This window comes from Triturus cristatus, chromosome 7 (genome assembly GCF_964204655.1).
Source record: "Triturus cristatus chromosome 7, aTriCri1.1, whole genome shotgun sequence".
Lineage (NCBI taxonomy): Eukaryota > Metazoa > Chordata > Amphibia > Caudata > Salamandridae > Triturus > Triturus cristatus.
The window spans coordinates 1303546154-1303566322 of NC_140590.1; the positions used below are offsets into that span (position 1 = coordinate 1303546154).

The 20169-nt window shown below is 46.0% G+C and overlaps 1 protein-coding gene across 2 annotated transcripts in view; it reads left to right on the plus strand.

The window, feature by feature from the left end:
* MTCL2 (microtubule crosslinking factor 2) overlaps positions 1–20169 on the plus strand; it is a 1546820-nt gene that overhangs the window by 1215210 nt on the left and 311441 nt on the right. The gene's annotated exons all lie outside the window — the stretch shown is intronic.

Genomic DNA, 20169 nt, shown 5'->3' on the forward strand with positions numbered 1-20169 from the left:
AGAAGCCACTTCTGAAGGTATCTGTTGGAGGGCAGGAAGGAATGTAGAATTCTTCCTAAGGCCTGTATTAGAAGTAATATCAACCACATGCGTGTTCTGTTTCTCAAAGTCAAAAACAAAGTCTTATTTTTCGGAAAAATGTGTCAATTCTTTGTATATTTTGATATCCTCACCTAAGTAGGTAGGGGCAAAACCTAAGCCTTTATCCAAGACTCTGGTTTCCATGGTGGTCAAAACTTTACTGCTTACATTCACAACTAGGTTGTCGTTTCGCTTGTGGAGTCTGTCGGATCCCGTGACATGCTTCTTGTGATCCGTTGTTCCAATGTGGGATCCCATTGTACATGTGATCTCTGTTGATCCATGCGATTCTCATTTGTGCGACCCATGTTTCATCTTCTCCAGCCTCTTCCTGGGTGAAATCACATAATTGTTTCCTTATTTATTTTCCTAGCTATTATGAAAAGTTTGTGATCTTGCGCTTTTGTGTTAAAATGTGGTTTGTTGGTAGTTACATCACGTTTTTTTACAGTGAACGCATGCCTCGAGCAAAATGAAAATTAAGAGATACCAGTAGGAGACTAGTCGGAGTAGAACATTTTTCATGGTTCGAAATTTTGCGTGCAAACCAGTCTCCCTGTGGCACGGTACTTGATTTTTCACTGCATGGCTATGTCTTTAAGCCAAACCTGGACTAGGTCTGTGCATTTAAATTCAGGTTTGTTGTTTTTTGCTCGAGTCATAAGTCTCTAAACGACAAGTTTTTGGGCTGTTTCAGTCATCTGATTTGTCAGGTTTCCTATCGTCTGGTTACCCTGAACCTGTATTGTGATATGACAGTACAATTCTAGAACCTGTCTATGAGAGTTGAATTGCCAGAGGACCATCTAGGTCATTTACCAACAGATGATGAACAGATCTTATGTTGCTCAGATGGCATCAGACAGGTGCATTGCAGTAGACTGTATTGAATCTGCTTAAATTGGGCATGTCTAATGCATACTCCTTACTGCAGATTTCTCCCCATTTGAACATCCCCAGGCCCCAGAATGGATCCAGATAGTTCTTCCAGCAGTGCTCCTGCATGCCAGTATGTGGTGCCAAATGGCTCTGCAGTGACTATGTACCACTCTGGAAGTGATGGAACAGAACCACAAAGAAGGTCCACCCTCTTATTTGACGTTAGTCCTTTCCTTTCCCCGCTCTTTGACGTGGATTCAGAGCACTGCTCTCAACTTCCAGTTTTTTGACGAATCCATGAAAAAAATACAATTAGCGTGCTAGGGAACAATACGCCCACAAACGACGACAGGATTCAAGCAGTACTTAAACTGCAGTAAGCAGATGTTGGTCGCAGACCCACATGACTCATGCCTATGGTGCTTGGGCTCCAGCCACTACTGAGCGTGTGAGGTGTGCCCTCATCCACCCAAAGTCTATCCGAGACCTGGAAGCTAAACTCTACACTGTTAGAGGTGGTCATGGTAGAAGCTTAAGAGAACTTTACTAAAGTCCACTTCCCGCTCGAAATCTTTCGATAAGTTGAATTGCAAGTCAAGGTATAAGCGTAAAAAGGTCAATTAGGACTCGCCCCATCCCACCACTTGAAGTCAAGGGAGAAGGTGCAAGGATGTGAAGAAAACTGTTATGATATGTACTTGGTATGCCCCGCCACCCCTCCCTCCCTTCCACTTGGTATATGCTGATCTGTAGTGAGATGAACATTCCACAGCTGCCTCCAGCTGACTGAAACCTGTGATGGTGAAAGGGACGAATAAAGAAGACTCCTTACTTCACTACGCTTCATATGCTTCTTCTTTGTAACACTGGCGACGAACAACCGTGTTGGGACAGTTCACCATCACCCCCAATACGTAATCCAGTGACAGCTGATACATACAATACTGATACAGAAATAGTGAGTATGTACCTTACATCAAGTTTTGCTGCAGCTGGTGCTGACTGTATATATACGGATTGCTCTCTATAGTTTAAAGACATTGTGCTTGATGGACTCATCACCTTGGAGGCATACTTTTGCTGTGCTTCAGTACCTGTTACTGCGTAAGAGGGTGCCTGAGGAGCGAGGGTCTGAAGCGGTCGTTGGGGCTACTCACATTTCTAGGAAGTAGTGTGCCTGGAAAATATAGTCGTGGAACTATCGTCTAGATTGCCCTTACCGAGCGCCGCTGTGGGAAAAGAAAGCGCAACGCTGTGGGAAACATTCTGAGAGAAAATCAAGGTGGACTGCTGTGGAGAGTGTGGAATGGGCTGGCGACCGTCGTCTACGAAGTGTGGCTGTCCTTGCCGAGTGCCGATGATATAAGGAGGCCATTTCAAGGAACGGGGTAACCCAAAATTGGTCAAGGACCTGGGTAATGTTCGATACAAAAGACAGTGGTCCTGGACCTATATTTCAACTCAATCAATGATTATGACTTAGCATGTTTATAAATTAAGTTCACAACATGAATTTAAAAAGTGCAAGACAGACCACATTCTGGATCACCATCTATTTATTAGAATCAATTGATGAAACCCAAAACAGTATACAATTCAATTGGCAGTTAGGAAAGGGGTTGCTCCAGGGGGAGACGTGCAGAAGACAGGTGCTCAAGAGTGAAGTGATAGAAGTGGATATTCACAGAAATACGTAAGAGACTTAAAATGTCAAAGCATAACACAGGAGGACTGGTTATAAATCACCGTCCTAGAGTTGCCTGTCCAAGATAAAACAGTAATATATTTAATTTCAGACTGAAAATCAATTCTAAAGTGGCACGTGGGATTAGGGCTCAGGGTCCAGGCAGAATTAACAGGGCGTCGACGTTTCGATCCTACTTGTAGCCAAAAGGGGGGGTTTATTCCTCGGCCTTGCGGATCTTCATCAGGACTGTGCGGGGCAACCTAATTTGGGTAAGTGACCAGATGTCAGGTCGATGCACTTGGGGTAAAACCATACTTAAAATTTGTATGTATTTTAAAAATTCTCACCCATTATTTAAACGGTAAGGAATGGGGTCCGTGGTTCATGTTAAAGAATCCAACAGAAATGGGATACGTTTCTCCAGCGTAATCTTAAAAAGAGGAAGAGGTATTACTCTTGGTAAATAACAAATCAATAGAATTCCAATTAACTAGGAGTTCATTTATTTACCTTAAAAATAATGAAGGATTGGATCTGCCCCCGTGGCGTCAAATTACTTGCTGCAATTCCATGTCAACTGTGGAAAAAGGGGGGGGGGCGGGGGGGGGATGGGGAATCCAATTCAGATCAAAACTTAACCATCTCTCCCAAGGACAAAAAAGTGATTAATTGCATTTCTAGATGGCCTTGCCAAAAATGTTTTAAAGGTCAAGGTTAGGCGTGCCCAACCTCCGCTAAACATGATGCACCCAGGAAAAAAAAGGCACTTGTTTACCCACGTAACACTGCTCATGTAAGCGATAAAAATCAGAAGCTCAAAGGCTATGTAATGAAGAACGTCAAATGTCGCCAGGCAATTAAATTAACCTTGTCTCATCATTCAAAAAACAGACACCAACGCAAGTTTTTTACCATTAATGAAAAAGGGGCATTAAAGCGTGTCAGTGAGCAGGGGCAGAGTACTTACAAAAATGAACATTAATTGAAGGATTCCGGGGGTAAGTGCTTCGTCAATGCGACCGTCTCCATGTACGTGAGACTGCCTAAAGGGAAGGGCCGTCAGCACGCAGGCGTGTTAAATCGGTAACGGCTTCAAAACGTGAGGTATTACGTTGCCGGTATAGAAGGGAAAGGGAGGACAGACTCTCCCGGTGTACACATGCAGCAGGGGAGTATTGTGGACAAAATCAGGTACATGTAAAATCCAAACATCGCTAGAGTTGCGTAGATATTTTAAAAAACAGACAAAAACCAAACAGTAATACTCTATATACAAGACAAATTCATTTGGAAATCATAACGGACAACATTAACAGACCAAATAATCACTGAATTAATAAGACGTACAGCCCCTATTTACAGACATAACAAACAATGTTGACCAACAAATAATCACTATATTATTACAGAACATAATCAGGGGTATACATGGAACTGAATGATTACTACACTAGAGCCCTAGCGTACTGTGTGCGGGTCCACTAAACCCAGAGCCTAATAGTAATTGTAAATGTAGCAAACCAGGCCCCTGGTGCTAGTAAAGGCTCGCTACCTCGCTAGTGAAACCAATTCATGTGTTAGTGAGTACAGATACCTTCCCCACTAATTTCCTCAAATTCATTTAGCCCCCGGGCAACCGTATCCAAAACATGTATCCATTTGCACTCTCGTTTGTTCAACACCAGGCTAAAATCGCCCCCTCTTGGGTTCGGTATGACCTTTTCAATGACCCACCATCTGAGACTATCAGGTGCATGGTTGAATCTAATGAAATGTTCCACTAGTGGGGCACCTTGCACCTTACAGCGTATGCGACTAACATGCTGCAAGATACGACATTTAACTCTCTGGATGGTTTGTCCAACATATATGAACCCACAAGGGCAGGCGATTGCATAAATAACGCCGCTGCTGTTACAATTACTGTGTTCATGTAATGTATACATTCGGCCATTATGCGTGAAATCAGACAACTCTTTGGACATGGTACAAGCTTTGCATGAGCCACATTTATGATGACCCTTAATTACTGGTAAACCCCAGAGCGTGGTCTGTCCAGGGGTCCTAGGTGTGTGTAGTAGGGATTTAACCACAGAGTCCCTGATGTTCTTACCTTTCCTAAATGCATGTAAAGGGGTCGGTATATTCCCTAGTTCGTCAGAAACCAAATGCCAGTGTTGATTAATAATCTTTTTGATAGCATTGCTCTTGGTATTAAAAGTGGTTACACACACTAGGCGTTCATCCTTGGTAATAGTTTTAGCATTAGGGACTAATAAAAAATCCCTATGATTATGCCAAGCACGTTTACGTGCCTTCTTTAACAAGCTGATGGGGTAGCCTCGTTCGCTCAATCTAGCTAGGAGGCCTGCTGACTCCTCAAAATAGTCCTCTTTTCTGGAGCAATTCCTCCTTATCCTCAGGAATTGGCCAAAAGGCAAATTGTCCCTTAAATTCCGGGGATGGTGGCTTGTATATCTCAAGAGGGTATTGCGCTCACTGCTTTTCCTATATAAACTAGTATATAGGTTACCTGACTGGGCATTTATTTTGATATCCAGAAAATTGATAGTGTCTCTACTGAAATCAATCGTAAACTGAATGTCAGTAGAACAGGTGTTAAGCCACTGGTAAAAAGATGTAAGTTGTTCCTCATTACCCTTCCAAATCATTAAGACGTCATCAATATAGCGTTGCCACAACATAATGCAGTCACCATATGGATTGCACTCATTTAGAACAAAACGTTGTTCGTATTCATACATAAATATGATTGCTAAATTCGGGGCGAAGCTCGCCCCCATAGCCACGCCTTTAGTTTGTACATAGTAATCACCCAAAAAAATAAAGTAGTTTCTGGACATGGCAATCCCTAAAAGTTCAATGATAAATTGCGTGGGGACCCTATGTGGTGTGGGCCGTTCATCTAAAGCTGACTCAATGCAAGCAAGGGCAGCTGCTTGCGGGATATTAGTATATAATGACGTTATATCCATAGTTGCCAACATGTCAATACTAGGGTCATAGGGACGCTCATCCACTAATTGAATCGTCTGCATGGTGTCTTTCAAATATGTGGGGGTACTCTCGGCAATAGGTTTCAAAAACACGTCAATGTACTTGCAAAGTGGTTCCAAAATGGAGCCACAGCCTGAGATTATAGGTCTGCCCGGTGGGTCCTCCACGCGTTTATGTATTTTAGGGAGGGTATAGATCGTAGGCATCCTAGGGTGTTTGTTATTGAGGTACTCGTATTCAGGTCTACTCAGAAAACCTGATTCAAAAGCCTCATGGGTGACACGTCTTATAATGGTACTGATTTCTTGAGTGGGGTCCTTCCTCAATTTTTCATAATTACCTCTAACAGACAGCTGTGCTAGAATTTCTTTCTTATAGTCTGCAACGCTTTGCACCACAATCGCACCACCCTTATCAGCTGGCTTTATCACTATACTTGTATTGGCTTTTAAAGATTCCAAACCTTCCCGTTCCGACTTGCTTATATTGTATTTCACATACTGTCGACTAGCCAAAATCTTGTCCACATCCCTCAGTACCACCTGTTCAAAAGCCACCAATTTATGAGGTAATAAATGAGTAGGAGGATTAAACTTGGAGGGTGGTCTCAATCCACTACCCGAGAAGGTAGGGTTGAAGGGAATCTTTAAAAAATTGTGTTTCAGCCTGATTTTCCTGAAGAATTGATGAAGCTCTACCTTCAGATTGAAATTATTGGGCATGGTGGTAGGGACAAAAGACAAACCTTTTTCCAGAATTTCTTGTTCATTAGGTTTTAGTGTGTAGTTCGATAGATTTACTACTGGGTTTACAGGCGCATAGGTTACCATCTGTAATGTTGGCGGCGTGTTTGTATGTCCCCATGTGTCTCTTGTTGGAAGTGTATCTGTTTGTTTGTTCTCCCTCTGCTTTGATTCCACACTGGGCCTCTGGTCCCCCTGGGTCTGCCCCAGGGACGTCCTCGGCCTCGTTGACCCCACCATGGGTCCTCTACTAAAAAAGGGGTCGTGGAAGATTGTTGGTAAGTATATGTATGACCTGTAGGTGCGGTTGTACTAGGGCCTGGGCGCTCCGTATCGCTATCAGAACCACTTCCTAAAGATGACCCTGAGAAAGTAGTGTATCTCCTATAGCCACTCCTGCCTCTACTGGAATAAGTACCTTGTTGTTCTCTTGTGTAATAGCCCTCCTGCAAATATGGATAGGTGTTTTTCTTATCATAGAATTTGATGTCCCTTGCTACCTTGTCCAATTTAGTTGCCTGAGTATAGATATCAAATTCACGGATGGTTCTCTCCAATCTAGGGCTTCCTTAGCATTAATAAGGGCTCTATCCTCCATAATCTCTTTTTATTAGGTCAAAAATTTCTTTTGTCAGGCGTTGTACTTCCTCGACCGCTGTTTCTATTCCCAAAACCATCCAGTGCCTGGAACAGTTATTGGAAACGAAACTAAAATTCTCCTTGAATTTTGGATTATCTAGGAAGATTGCCGGTTCATTTCTGACTTGCAAACCAATCCCTACTACACAGACCTAGGACCCCTGGACAGACCACGCTCTGGGGTTTCCCAGTAATTAAGGGTCATCATAAATGTGGCTCATGCAAAGCTTGTACCATGTCCAAAGAGTTGTCTGATTTCACGCATAATGGCCGAATGTATACATTACATGAACACAGTAACTGTAACAGCAGCGGCGTTATTTATGCAATCGCCTGCCCTTGTGGGTTCATATATGTTGGACAAACCACCCAGAGAGTTAAATGTCGTATCTTGCAGCATGTTAGTCGCATACGCTGTAAGGTGCAAGGTTCCCCACTAGTGGAACATTTCATTAGATTCAACCATGCACCTGATAGTCTCAGATGGTGGGTCATTGAAAAGGTCATACCGAACCCAAGAGGGGGCGATTTTAGCCTGGTGTTGAACAAACGAGAGTGCAAATGGATACATGTTTTGGATACGGTTGCCCGGGGGCTAAATGAATTTGAGGAAATTAGTGGGCAGGTATCTGTACTCACTAACACATGAATTGGTTTCACTAGCGAGGTAGCGAGCCTTTACTAGCACCAGGGGCCTGGTTTGCTACATTTACAATTACTATTAGGCTCTGGGTTTAGTGGGCCCGCACACAGTACGCTAGGGCTCTAGTGTAGGAATGTAATCATTCAGTTCCATGTATACCCCCGATTATGTTCTGTAATAATATAGTGATTATTTGTTGGTCAACATTGTTTGTTATGTCTGTAAATAGGGGCTGTACGTCTTATTAATTCAGTGATTATTTGGTCTGTTAATGTTGTCTGTTATGATTTCCAAATGAATTTGTCTTGTATATAGAGTATTACTGTTTGGTTTTTGTCTGTTTTTTAAAATATCTTCGCAACTCTAGCGATGTTTGGATTTTACATGTACCTGATTTTGTCCACAATACTCCCCTGCTGCATGTGTACACCGGGAGAGTCTGTCCTCCCTTTCCCTTCTATACCGGCAACGTAATACCTCACGTTTTGAAGCCGTTACCGATTTAACACGCCTGCGTGCTGACGGCCCTTCCCTTAGGCAGTCTCACGTACATGGAGACGGTCGCATTGACGAAGCGCTTACCCCCGGAATCCTTCAATTAATGTTCATTTTTGTAAGTACTCTGCCCCTGCTCACTGACACGCTTTAATGCCCCTTTTTCATTAATGGTAAAAAAACTCTCGTTGGTGTCTGTTGTTTTTTGAATGATGAGACAAGGTTAATTTAATTGCCTGGCGACATTTGACGTTCTTCATTACATAGCCTTTGAGCTTCTGATTTTTATCGCTTACATGAGCAGTGTTACGTGGGTAAACAAGTGCCTTTTTTTTCCTGGGTGCATCATATTTAGCGGAGGTTGGGCACGCCTATCCTTGACCTTTAAAAATTGTTTGGCAAGGCCATCTAGAAATGCAATTAATCACTTTTTTGTCCTTGGGAGAGATGGTTAAGTTTTGATTTGAATTGGATTCCCCCCCCCCTTTTTTCCACAGTTGACATGGAATTGCAGCAAGTAATTTGACGCCACGGGGGCAGATCCAATCCTTCATTATTTTTAAGGTAAATAAATAAACTCCTAGTTAATTGGAATTCTATTGATTTGTTATTTACCAAGAGTAATACCTCTTCCTATTTTTAAGATTACGCTGGAGAAACGTATCCCATTTCTGTTGGATTCTTTAACATGAACCACGGACCCCATTCCTTCCCGTTTAAATAATGGGTGAGAATTTTTAAAATACATACAAATTTTAAGTATGTTTTTACCCCAAGTGCATCGACCTGACATCTGGTCCCTTACCCAAATTAGGTTGCCCCGCACAGTCCTGATGAAGATCCGCAAGGCCGAGGAATAAACCCCCCCTTTTGGCTACAAGTCGGATCGAAACGTCGACGCCCTGTTAATTCTACCTGGACCCTGAGCCGTAATCCCACGTGCCACTTTGGAATTGATTTTCAGTCTGAAATTAAATATATTACTGTTTTATCTTGGCCAGGCAACTCTAGGACGGTGATTTATAACCAGTCCACCTGTGTTATGCTTTGACATTTTAAGTCTCTTACGTATTTCTGTGAATATCCACTTCTATCACTTCACTCTTGAGCACCCTGTCTTCTGCACGTCTCCCCCTGGAGCAACCCCTTTCCTAACTGCCAATTGAATTGTATACTGTTTTGGGTTTCACCAATTGATTCTAATAAATAGATGGTGATCCAGAATGTGGTCTGTCTTGCACTTTTTAAATTCATGTTGTGAACTTAATTTATAAACATGCTAAGTCATAATCATTGATTGAGTTGAAATATAGGTCCAGGACCACTGTCTTTTGTATCGATGATATAAGGAGGGCGCATCGCTGTTGGAAGCACTCAAAGGTTAATTTTTAAGCAAACTGCTGCGGAGGTGGTTACCCGTTTCCATTTGTGGTGTCATTGTATGCGGAGGCGATTGTATTACGCTCTGCCGCCATGAGAGGGAGTGTGCACCGCCTTTGGGGAACACTCCTGAGGAAAATTTGAGGCGTACTGCTGTAAGGGGGTGTGAGTCAGGCTTTCCCCTCAGATGCAATTCTAGCGCTGGCATCGCACTGTGAAAGGGCTGGCTTCCGAAAAACAGTTAGGTGCTGACGAGGGAACTAATCTCCCGCAGGAGCGCTGCCTCTTCACTAATCGTCAGGCTCTGGCACTCCTGCCTCCATTACATGCGGACTTCCGTCTTCCACCACGTCAGTTTCTTGAGGCGGCGCGGCGCTGGGACGGCCCCCACAGGCGTTACTGGTGGAGAAAGCGGATTAGCTTAACCCTTTGCCCTCCTCATCATGGAGCATCGTCAAGAACATTTTCAACACTCCTGTCTTCGCCTCTACGCGCTGACAGGCACAGTTTACAGTGCATTCCAGTTGTGGTTCCTAGTTCCTGGGCCATTAAAGTACTATTCTCTTCAATTTTACGCCTGTTTCCGTTGTTGCAAGCTGACGGGCACAGCTTACACTGCATGTTATCTGGGTTTGCCAATCCAGTTCCACCGCTGTTTAGTTGCCTGCCTTGCGCTGAAGGCACAGCTTTATGAGGAAAATGTTTATTGTTTTATAGAGTCCATCCATCAGCTCCACTCCCACCTCACGCTGGTGAGCACAGCCTGTGGGTGCATACCATCACAGTGTGGGAGACAGTTTCTGCAGTAATTAACCCAGTGTTTGTGTGTAGAATTTACTTCCACTTACGTAGTACTGGCAAGGTATACTTGAACATGGCCACTACTAACATGTCTCAACCACATCCTTTCCTCAATAAAGTGGGGGAGCCACTTTTACCGTGGAAACAATGGTTTGGACTGATGGAGTCTGTTGGACTTGGCCCTTTTTGCAGGGTCATCCCTAAACTTTTTGCCTTCCTCCTGCATTTTTTCTGACCTGTTGTTGGCTGTTTTATGACTCTGGGCACTTTACCACTGCCGATCAGTGCTAAAGTGCGTATGCTCTCCCCATTGTAAATTGATATGTTGGTTGGATTCCATGATTGGCTTATTTGGTTTACTGTCAGGCCCCAGTAAAGTGCACCAGGAGTGCCAGGGCGTGTAAATACAAATGCCACTGGTGGGTTCGCAGCACTGGTTGTGCCACCCACAGAAGCGGCCTGGTAAAATGTGTCTAGGGTCTGCCGTCGCAGAACCTGCGTGCAGTCTGGTACTGTCATGCTGACTGGGAAAGTGCACACACTTGCCAGTCCCTAAACCTTCCCTTAACTTCATATTAGTCACCCCTATGGTAGGCCCAAGGGCAGGTGCATTGTAAGCATAAGGTAGGACAAGCCCTGTGTGTGTGGCATGTCCTAATAGTGAATTACAGCCATTTTCGTTTTTCACTATTGTAAGGCTACCCTGTTCTCATAGGCCAGAATGGGCTGTTAAGATTGTTACATCCTATGATCCTAACATGCCCAGGGAACATGGTAGAAACTCGAATTTAGTATGCCTGAACTCAGAATAATAAGGTACATCTTTTAGTAAGGTTTATTTTAATATTCTGCGTTTGCAAATGCCACTTTTAGAAAGTTGGCCTTTGCTTGCCTAACCATTTCAGCCCGCCTCTGCGTGATGTGTATCTGCTGTCTGGCTTGTGTGAGTGACAGGGCTGGGGAAACCCAGATGGGCAGGGCTAGGTAGCCTGGTGGTGAATAGAAAGATTGACAGGTAGATGGGTGGGAGGAGTACACCTGGACTCTGAATAGGACTGTGCTCTGCCACCACAATGCCGGCTCCGCCCCCTGTTGAGCATCTGATGACTCTGCCCTGCACTCTGAAAGAGAAGCCTGCATCGCGTCAACAAAGTGCTCCAGAACTGGACTGAACTAGGCAAGGGCTCCCCTGGCCTGGGAGAACAAAAGAAATGTAGTATAAATGTAGGAGCCCTGCTCCCAAGAAATCAGATCCGCTTTGAACCAAGAAGAATCTCTGCCTGAGGAGGAGGCGCCAGGAAAGCTGTAAGGAGGAAGACCGTCCCTATCCTGGGGGATTGACCTGCAGTGGTGACCTTGCTGCCAAAGGAGAGAAGAGGAACCTTTTACTAGAGACTTTGCTTTATTTTTATTTTCAAGAAACTTGTGCTTTCCAAAACGATCTCCAAGGGCTTGGAAGCGAGCTTGCCCCCTGAACTGAGCCCCAGGACTATTGGGCTCATCCTGACCTTCACTCGTCTGCCGCTGGACTGTGGTGCTCCTTCCCTCGCCGGAGTCGTGACCCTCGTGCCCCCAGCCCCTCCTTGAGCCGTGACCGGACTGCTTAGCCGCCCCCACCTTGGAAAGAGCCTCGCTCGATCTGAGCCACTCTCCCTACGCTGTGCTGGGCTGCCCCCGTCACCTTGCTCGCCGGAGGCCCGCTGAGCACCTTCACCCCTCCTGCCGGAATCGGCGTTGTGAGCATTTTCAAGCCTCGGACGGCCCGGATGTGAAAGCGTGCTCGGCTGCCCCGCTTTGCTCCCTTGCCAACCTGCAACACCCCGCTCTTGCCGTGAGCCTGAAGGCCCAGACCCCCCTCGTGAAGCCCCGTTCGCCGCCTCGCCCTTTTGAAAGAGCCGTTGAGTGTCCCGCAACCGCCTTCACGAAAAGAAACAAAGGTACTGTACTTACGAACTCGACCGCGAGCTCGCATCGGATTCAGGGTCCGCAACGTTCTGTTTTCCCTGCCATCTGATGCATGCCTCCCGGTTGCCGCCTCAGCGCGAAGTGTGCTAAGGCCGGCAGTTCCCCTTGTTGTGCGCATGAAAAGACTTTCCGTATAACAGAACTTTCTGTATTCATAGAGATTTTGGCCCCATCGTTTCACCGTTACTGGGTCTTGTAACAAGTCTGCCTAAGAGATATATATATAAAAGCCTATTTTTGTATACAACCTGCCTGGTGTCCGTCTGTGGTGCATGCAAGGAGTTTACTGTGTGTATAATTGCCAATGCTTAACCATGCACGCCCTGAGGTTTAGCCTTGACTGCTCGCGCCACGCACCTAGAGGGTGAGCAGGGGTTATTCTGGGGAGTCATCCTTCGCCCTGACAAGAAGTAAAGGGTCCCTGCTTGTTGTGGGTACGTACCTGCGCCAACCAGAGCCCCCTCATTTCTAACAGAGTTGTACCTGATCGCAATTGGTGAGGAGAGATTCTCGTCCCTGCGTAAACTACATACCCTACTTCATAACTTAGGGATCGAAGAGCGTAAAACTTACGATAACATTTTGGCATCGGCAGAACAGATGAAGATAGCGACGATGATGACAATGTGTACTTAGTCGCAGTTAACAGACTAGAAAAGCATTTTGGCAAAACCATTAACCTTGTATTAGAAAGACACATGTTCTTTTCTAGGGTACAGGGCAAGAATGAAAAAGTTAAAACTTATATTGCGGCTTTGAAGGTTCTGGCAAACACATGTGGGTGAAGCCTTACAAGATTCCCTCATTAGAGATCAGTTGGTCAGGTGCACAAACAACACTAAAATACAGGAGAGACTCTTAGTGGCCAACACAGATCTTAAACAGGCCATCGAGATAGCAGTTGGAATTGAGGACACTGCAGATTGCATGGTAGCAATGAAGGAGGATGGGGACAAACATGCAGAGATTAATGCTATAAGTAAACAGGAAGTCAGCAAAGAGAGCAAGAGCAAGGTACTCAATGTTCTTCCTACAGGCACAAAGCTCAAATGTTACAGATGTCGAAGCCCCAGTCATTTGGCCAACTACGTAGGGTGCCAAGCCAGATCAGTCACGTGTCATAAATGTGGAAGAAGGGGTCACTTGGCCAGGATCTGTAGAGATCAACGTTCCAAAGCCATACTTTCCATTGAACAAGAACCTCCCTGAGAAACTAAACATGTGTTTCAATTGCAAAGCTCTGATAAAACTACTGATTTCCCTTCTTGTACCATCACTTTGGATAAGAGAGAGGTTACAGTCTTTGCAGACTATTGCTCACCCTATACTTTGGTGGAAGCTGAGATTTTCACAAAACTGTTCACCTCGTGGCAACAAAACATGCAGCCCCCCGACATTCATCCAGATGGGTATAATGGGGACCCCATACCCTTGAAATGTATGACTACCATGAACATAGGATTTAAAGGGAGGAGTACTGTTGGCAAAATCCACATAACGCAGAAGGGATCGAACTTGTAGGGGTGGAAACACCAAATAGAACTTTGTATTAAGCTAGACCCAAACAGTCCTGACCAAGTTCTCTTAGTGGATCCATCAGTACGGGGCAGAGAGGTTTGAAATGATTTACCCAAATTCTTCACTGATAAGTTAGGGCTACTTAAAAACTACCAACACTCCATCAAGCTTAAAACTAATGCTCGACCAGTGGCTCACAAAGTCAGGCCAATACCACATATGATGCAAACACCCCTACAAGCTGAGATAGACAGACTTTTGTCACAAGGGGTTATTGTGCCCATAGAAAGCTCACAATGGTTGGCCCCCATCGTTCTTACCACCAAGGCGTCCAGCAAGGAGATCAGACTAGGTGTTGACCTGAGGGATTTAACCGAGAACATCTGGGTGGACAGGCATCCCTTGCCCCGGATACATGAGGTTTTACCCTAATCAAAGGTGCAAGTTCTTTCAGTGTGCTAGACCTCTCATCCGCATACCACCAGGTAGAGCTGTACCCTGACTCCCACCACTTAACCTTGTTCATAACTCCCCTTGGGGCATTCCAGTACATTTGCATGCCCTTTGGTTTGGCTTCATCAGCCGCTGCCTTCCAGAGGATCATGCAACATGTACTTAAGGATCTCTGTAGGACCGGGGGTCACCAGGCCCTAAGGGGGTAGCGTGGCACGAGCAGGTAGGCATCCAAGGGCTTATGTGTAAAGTGACCATACAGCACACACATCCACTGAGACAGGAAACGCACGCAATAATTGACACCACACCAGTAGGTTGGATAAAACCAATCAGTTTTATCTAGATCAACATCAGGATCAAAAGCATTAACACATCAAAACCTGGCATGGAATCAACGCGCAGCACATAGCAAATCCATAGCGCTTTCAATATGGCAGTTTAACATAGCGCCGCACATAGTAAATCAATAGCGCTTTAAAACATTGCATTTACCATAGCGCTGCACATAGCAATTCAATAGCGCCTTAAAACATTGCACTTAACATAGCCCTGCACATAGCAATTCAATAGCGCCTTAAAACATTGCATTTACCATAGCGCTGCACATAGCAATTCCATAGCGCCTTAAAACCAGGACATATGAACATAGCACTGCACATAGCAATTCAATAGCGCTTTAAAACATGGCATTTGACATAGCGCTGCACATAGCAATTCAATAGCGCTTTAAAACATGGCATTTGACATAGCGCTGCACATAGCAATTCAATAGCGCTTTAAAACATGGCATTTGACATAGCGCTGCACATATCAATTCAATAGCGCTTTAAACATGGCACTGTAAACAAAGCGCTGCGCATATCAATTCAATAGCGCTTCCACCATGGCATTTTAAACAAAGCGCTGCACATCTCAATTCAATAGCGCTTCGAACATGGCATTTTAAACAAAGCGCTGCACATACCAATTCAATAGCGCTTCGAACATGGCAGTTAAGCATAGCGCTGCACATAGCAAATCACTAGCGCTTCAAAACATGGCATTTAGGCAAGACCAGCATGTCCTACTCCTTGTCGTAGATTAGTCCGGCCTATAAACGCAGTAGATTAGGGCATCACCCATATCCCTAGGGCCCCACAAATGCCGCCACTGCCCACTCTCCGGCGGGGCAGTTGAGTAGGGTACTTGAAATCAGTCCCGGTCCGTGATGGGGGGGAGCATGTGGACTCCAAAACATATACAGCCGCTCACGGCAGCTGCCCTCTGCCAAGGGGGCAGCTGGAAATACCAGCAGTACACCTACGATGGCCCTCTTAAAGGGACTGCCGGGGGCGGGCACCGACAACGTGCCCCGTTGCCCCCTCTCCACCACCAGTCCCACACGGAGCCCCTCACTCACCGGGCTCTCCTCGGGTGCTGCTCCTCCTCACGGGGCACCGACGGGGTGGCTCCTGACGTTTTCACGGGCAGGGAAGGCACCGCCCATGTGCCTCGGCTCTCAGGCTGCACACGCGGGATGGCTTCAGGCCTGACGAGACCTTCACGGTGTTCCGGCGGTCTTTTCCACCCTCCGACGGCAGCGACGGGGCCCCGGGCTTCTCCACGGGCCCCGGTGACAACAGGGGCAACCTTTCCGGCACTGGGCCGCAGCGGTGAGCGATTCCTTTCTAGGATCCCCGATGGGGGTGGCAGAAATTAAGGGCTGGCCCACAGCTCAGGGGATGGCGATGTGTTCGGCGCCTAGCGCCCCCTTACTCCCACGATGACGCCCCAGCTCAGGGTAGGTAGGTTGGGAGGCGGCAGGCCACACGCCAGTGGCAGAACCAGCTAGAGGGGGGGCAGGCAGCTGGGATTGCAGCACTCACCAGCAGAGCACAGTCAATTAGAAATGTAGCGCTCACCGGATATAGCGCTCTCCTTCCACAGGCAGCTTGTATCTAGCGCTCTCTCTCCGCAGGGACTGCAGTCAGGGTCCCACGAGGCGCTTGCTGGTTCCTGCGCCCTTGGTTGAGGGTTTCTTGAGGGGGGAAGTTGCTTTGGTGGCTGACGGCAGACTAATTAGTCTCTGCCGGTCGTCCCTAGGTTCTCCTCCCGCCAGGCCAGATCAGTGGGTTAGTTCAGGATCCCTCACTCAACTTAAAAGGCAGCACCTAAGCCCTGTCACTTTCAGTGGCATAGGTCCCTGACTAAACCCTACCGCCTAAAACTCCTGCGTAGGTTTCTCCAGGTCTGCTTTGCCCCAACTATAGCTTTCCCTCGCCCTGTGGACAGTAGAGGGGGGTAGGTAGGCCCAGCACACAGGCCCATGTGGCGGTAACCCCTGGCAGCAGGTCCCCTCTCTCTCAGGTCCACCCTCTGACTGAGCACATGGCAGCCCAGCTCCACCTACCAGACAGTGCCAGAAGCTTCTAGAAGCATCTGGGGAGACTGGCTCTAACTGGCCTAGGGGAGGGGAAGAGCACCCTGGGTGCCAGGCTTCCCTCCAAAAGCTGGGGTTGCTGGGAAATAACCACTAGACTGTTAACCCAGCTCAGTCAAACGGCGCAACCACACAGCTTTGGCATCCATTTTAAAAATTACATGTTTAAAATGGGGAAACTCAGTCTGCGTACATTATCACACAGCATTAAATCTTTCATTTACACACCATGCGATTTCCCAGAAAAGCAAAAAATTTCGGGGAAAAAGGGCCAAGTCCAACAATCTCCCATGCACCCTATGCTTTCAGGACGATATTCTCATTTATGGGAAGGATTTGGAAGAGCATAATACCATTCTGAGGAGTGTGTTGGCCAAACTTGAGATAGCAGGCCTGACCTTGAAGAAGGACAAGTGTCGCATAGGTGGGGGATCCGTAGAATACCTAGGTCACACTATTTCTCAAGATGGAATTAAGCCAAAGGTTGACCTGGTAGATGTCATTCAGAATACTGCGGCCCCTTAAGTGTGTTGAAGACCTAAAATCATTCTTGGGTTTATCCGAGTATTATGCTAAGTTTGTCCGGATCTATGCTAGTATTGTGGAGACATTGAGAGTGTTACTCAAAGCGAGAACTCCTTTTGTATGGAACAAAGAGTGCCAGACAGCATTCATCACAGTGAAGGAGAGCATTGCTTCTGTCCCATCGTTGGGCAGATTTGATCTCTCCAAAACCACTGTTCTATGCACGGACGCGAGTAATAAGGGTTTGGGTGCCAGTCTTACCCAGGTTGTCAACGGCAATGAGCAGGTGGTTGCCTTTACTTCCCGCGCCCTTAAAGAAGTGGAAGCTAATTACTCTGTGGTGGAGAAAGAGGCACTAGCGTGTGCCTGGGCCATTAAACACTTCCGTTTCTTTTTATGACTGATCACAAGCCTCTTATGTATGCATTCACCACAAAAGGGTCAGCGAAAACCACCCCAAGGATCACAAGATGGATCCTGGGACTTGAGGGGTACAATTTCACTGTCAAATACATGGCAGGTACAAAAAATGTGGTACCTGATTTTCTATCTCGCTCACCGTCCGAGGTTGATGATTGAGCAGCTTTGGTTGAATCTGATGAAGTGATACTTAAACTGATTTGCCTTAACAAAGAGGAATGGGACGAGTGCTTACATACAGATGAGGAAATGAAAGCGCTTAAAAATCTCATAGTCAGTGGTTGGCCTAGTGAGAAAAAAGGAGGTTGCCACACCATTGAGTAGCTACTGGGATGTGAAACTGGAGTTAAGCATTCAAGAGTGAACGGTATGTTGGGGAGAAAAAATCGTTCCACCTGTAAAATTGAGACAAAAAATTGTGGACCTAGCCCATATTGGTCACTTAGGGTGTAGCCTTACAAAAAAATAGATCAGACTGGACTACTGGTGGATGGATGCTATGGCTGAGCATACAATAAGGGACTGTCTAGAGTGTAGCCGCTCTGACACAGTACATCAAGCCCGGAAACTCCCTCTGTCTCCAGTGGTGGTGCCAGATCATCCGTGGTCCAAACTAGCCCTCCACATCATTGGTACCCTCAACCTCAAAACCTTGAATGAACGTTTCATACTGGTTATGTTGGACTATCATACTCGCTGGGTGGTTTACAAGTGTGTGCACCAGATAAACATAAAGGTACTCATCAGCTTTCTGAGTGATGCATTCTTCGATGAAGGTATCCCAGATACCCTGGTAACTGATAATGGGGTACAATTTACATCAGAATACATGAAAGACTTCCTATCGGAAATGGGCATTACTCCTCACAAAACGGCTCTATGTTATATAGATCTTAGGAATCTCGGCAAAAGATGCCTTGCAAGATACATTTTGGGCCTATCGCTCAACCCCTAATTTAGTTACCGGCGTTTCTCCTTTTAGCTCCTTGAAGGGTAGAGTCCCCAAAACCAGACTCTCACCTCCTTGGAGAAGACAGAACACCTGTGTAGTAAATCGTGACGAGATTAACAAAAGAGTAAGCGATCACCAATCCAGGTACAAAAACCGGTATGACGCAACTAAACATGTTAAATCTCGTACATTCAGAGAAGGTGATTGGGTTCGCATAGACCTTCCAAAACCTACAAGCTTCTCAGAACCCATGAAGGTAACTAAAGTGAGCAGAAACGTAGTTCAACTTGCCAATGGGCAAACTTGGAGCATGGACAGAATTGTCCCTCATAGGCAAGGAATGGTTCCCTATGTTGATGCACAAGGGGACGAGAGGGACAGTGTTGCTCCTAGGAGATCCCAAAGAACCAGGTCCGCGCCTAAGTGGACAAAAGACTATTGTACCACATAGGAGTTATATATTCTGCGTTCTATTGTTTTCCTGTATTCACTGAGTTTTCCTATTCAGGATGTTCTTCACGGTTGGGTATTTCGTGGTCTTTCACTTTTGCGAGTTGAACTGTTACCAATTCACATTCCCAGGCTCACCCCTTCCTTTACCTTCCTTCCCTTTCCTTTCCTTCCCTATGTAAGGTGATGTGTTCTAGTATGTACTTGGTATGCCCCGCCACCCCTCCCTCCACTCCACTTGGCATATGCCGATCTGTAGTGAGATGAACATTCCACAGCTGACTCCAGCTGACTAGAACCTGTGATGGTGAAAGGAACGAATAAAGAAGACTCCTTACTTCACTACGCTTTGTATGCTTCTTCTTTGTAACAATGACCTTTACACTCCTCTGATGTCTCCTCAATCACAACTGATCGTGTAATTGGTCCCAGCATTCCCTGAGTTCACCGGGACATTGTAGACCCTGCAGCAAATAGCAGCCTTCAAAGAGGCCATGGTGTGATTGCAGCCACCTCTGGTGCACCTTTGGGTACTAAAGAGACATAGACGTCTACAGTCAGATGTCTATCCACCTTGGATACCATGTGACCCCCTCGTACTTGCTACTCATCCCATACCCGCTCCAGTACTAACTTCTACTCTGATGCCAACCAATATTCACACTGGTTCCTTTCGTATTGACACCAACACTGACTCTGCAGATCGATGATCTGATCTTGATGCAGCTCTATGACCCTAAACTGTTGTGGATATACACCCTGAGCCTCGAGGCCAGTTCCACAGAGGATTCATGCTCTTTTTGGCACCGTTTCAGACCTGGTGACCCCCTCTGTAAACCGATGATGATGAGGAGGGGAATAGATTGCTTACCTCTCCTTACAATAGACGAACTCGCCACTTGTACCACCAGTGAAGGAAAGGGCTTCATTTGCAGTGGTGGCTCAGAGACAGCTGAAATGCATTTGTTCCCTGTTAAAACAAAAACAAATGTATTGACTTAGATTCTTCAACTAGGGCCAACTTCACCTGAGCCATTTTGCTATTTAATGAAGGACTAACTGATGCCCTTCTGGCTACAAGGTCATAGCCATGTTCAC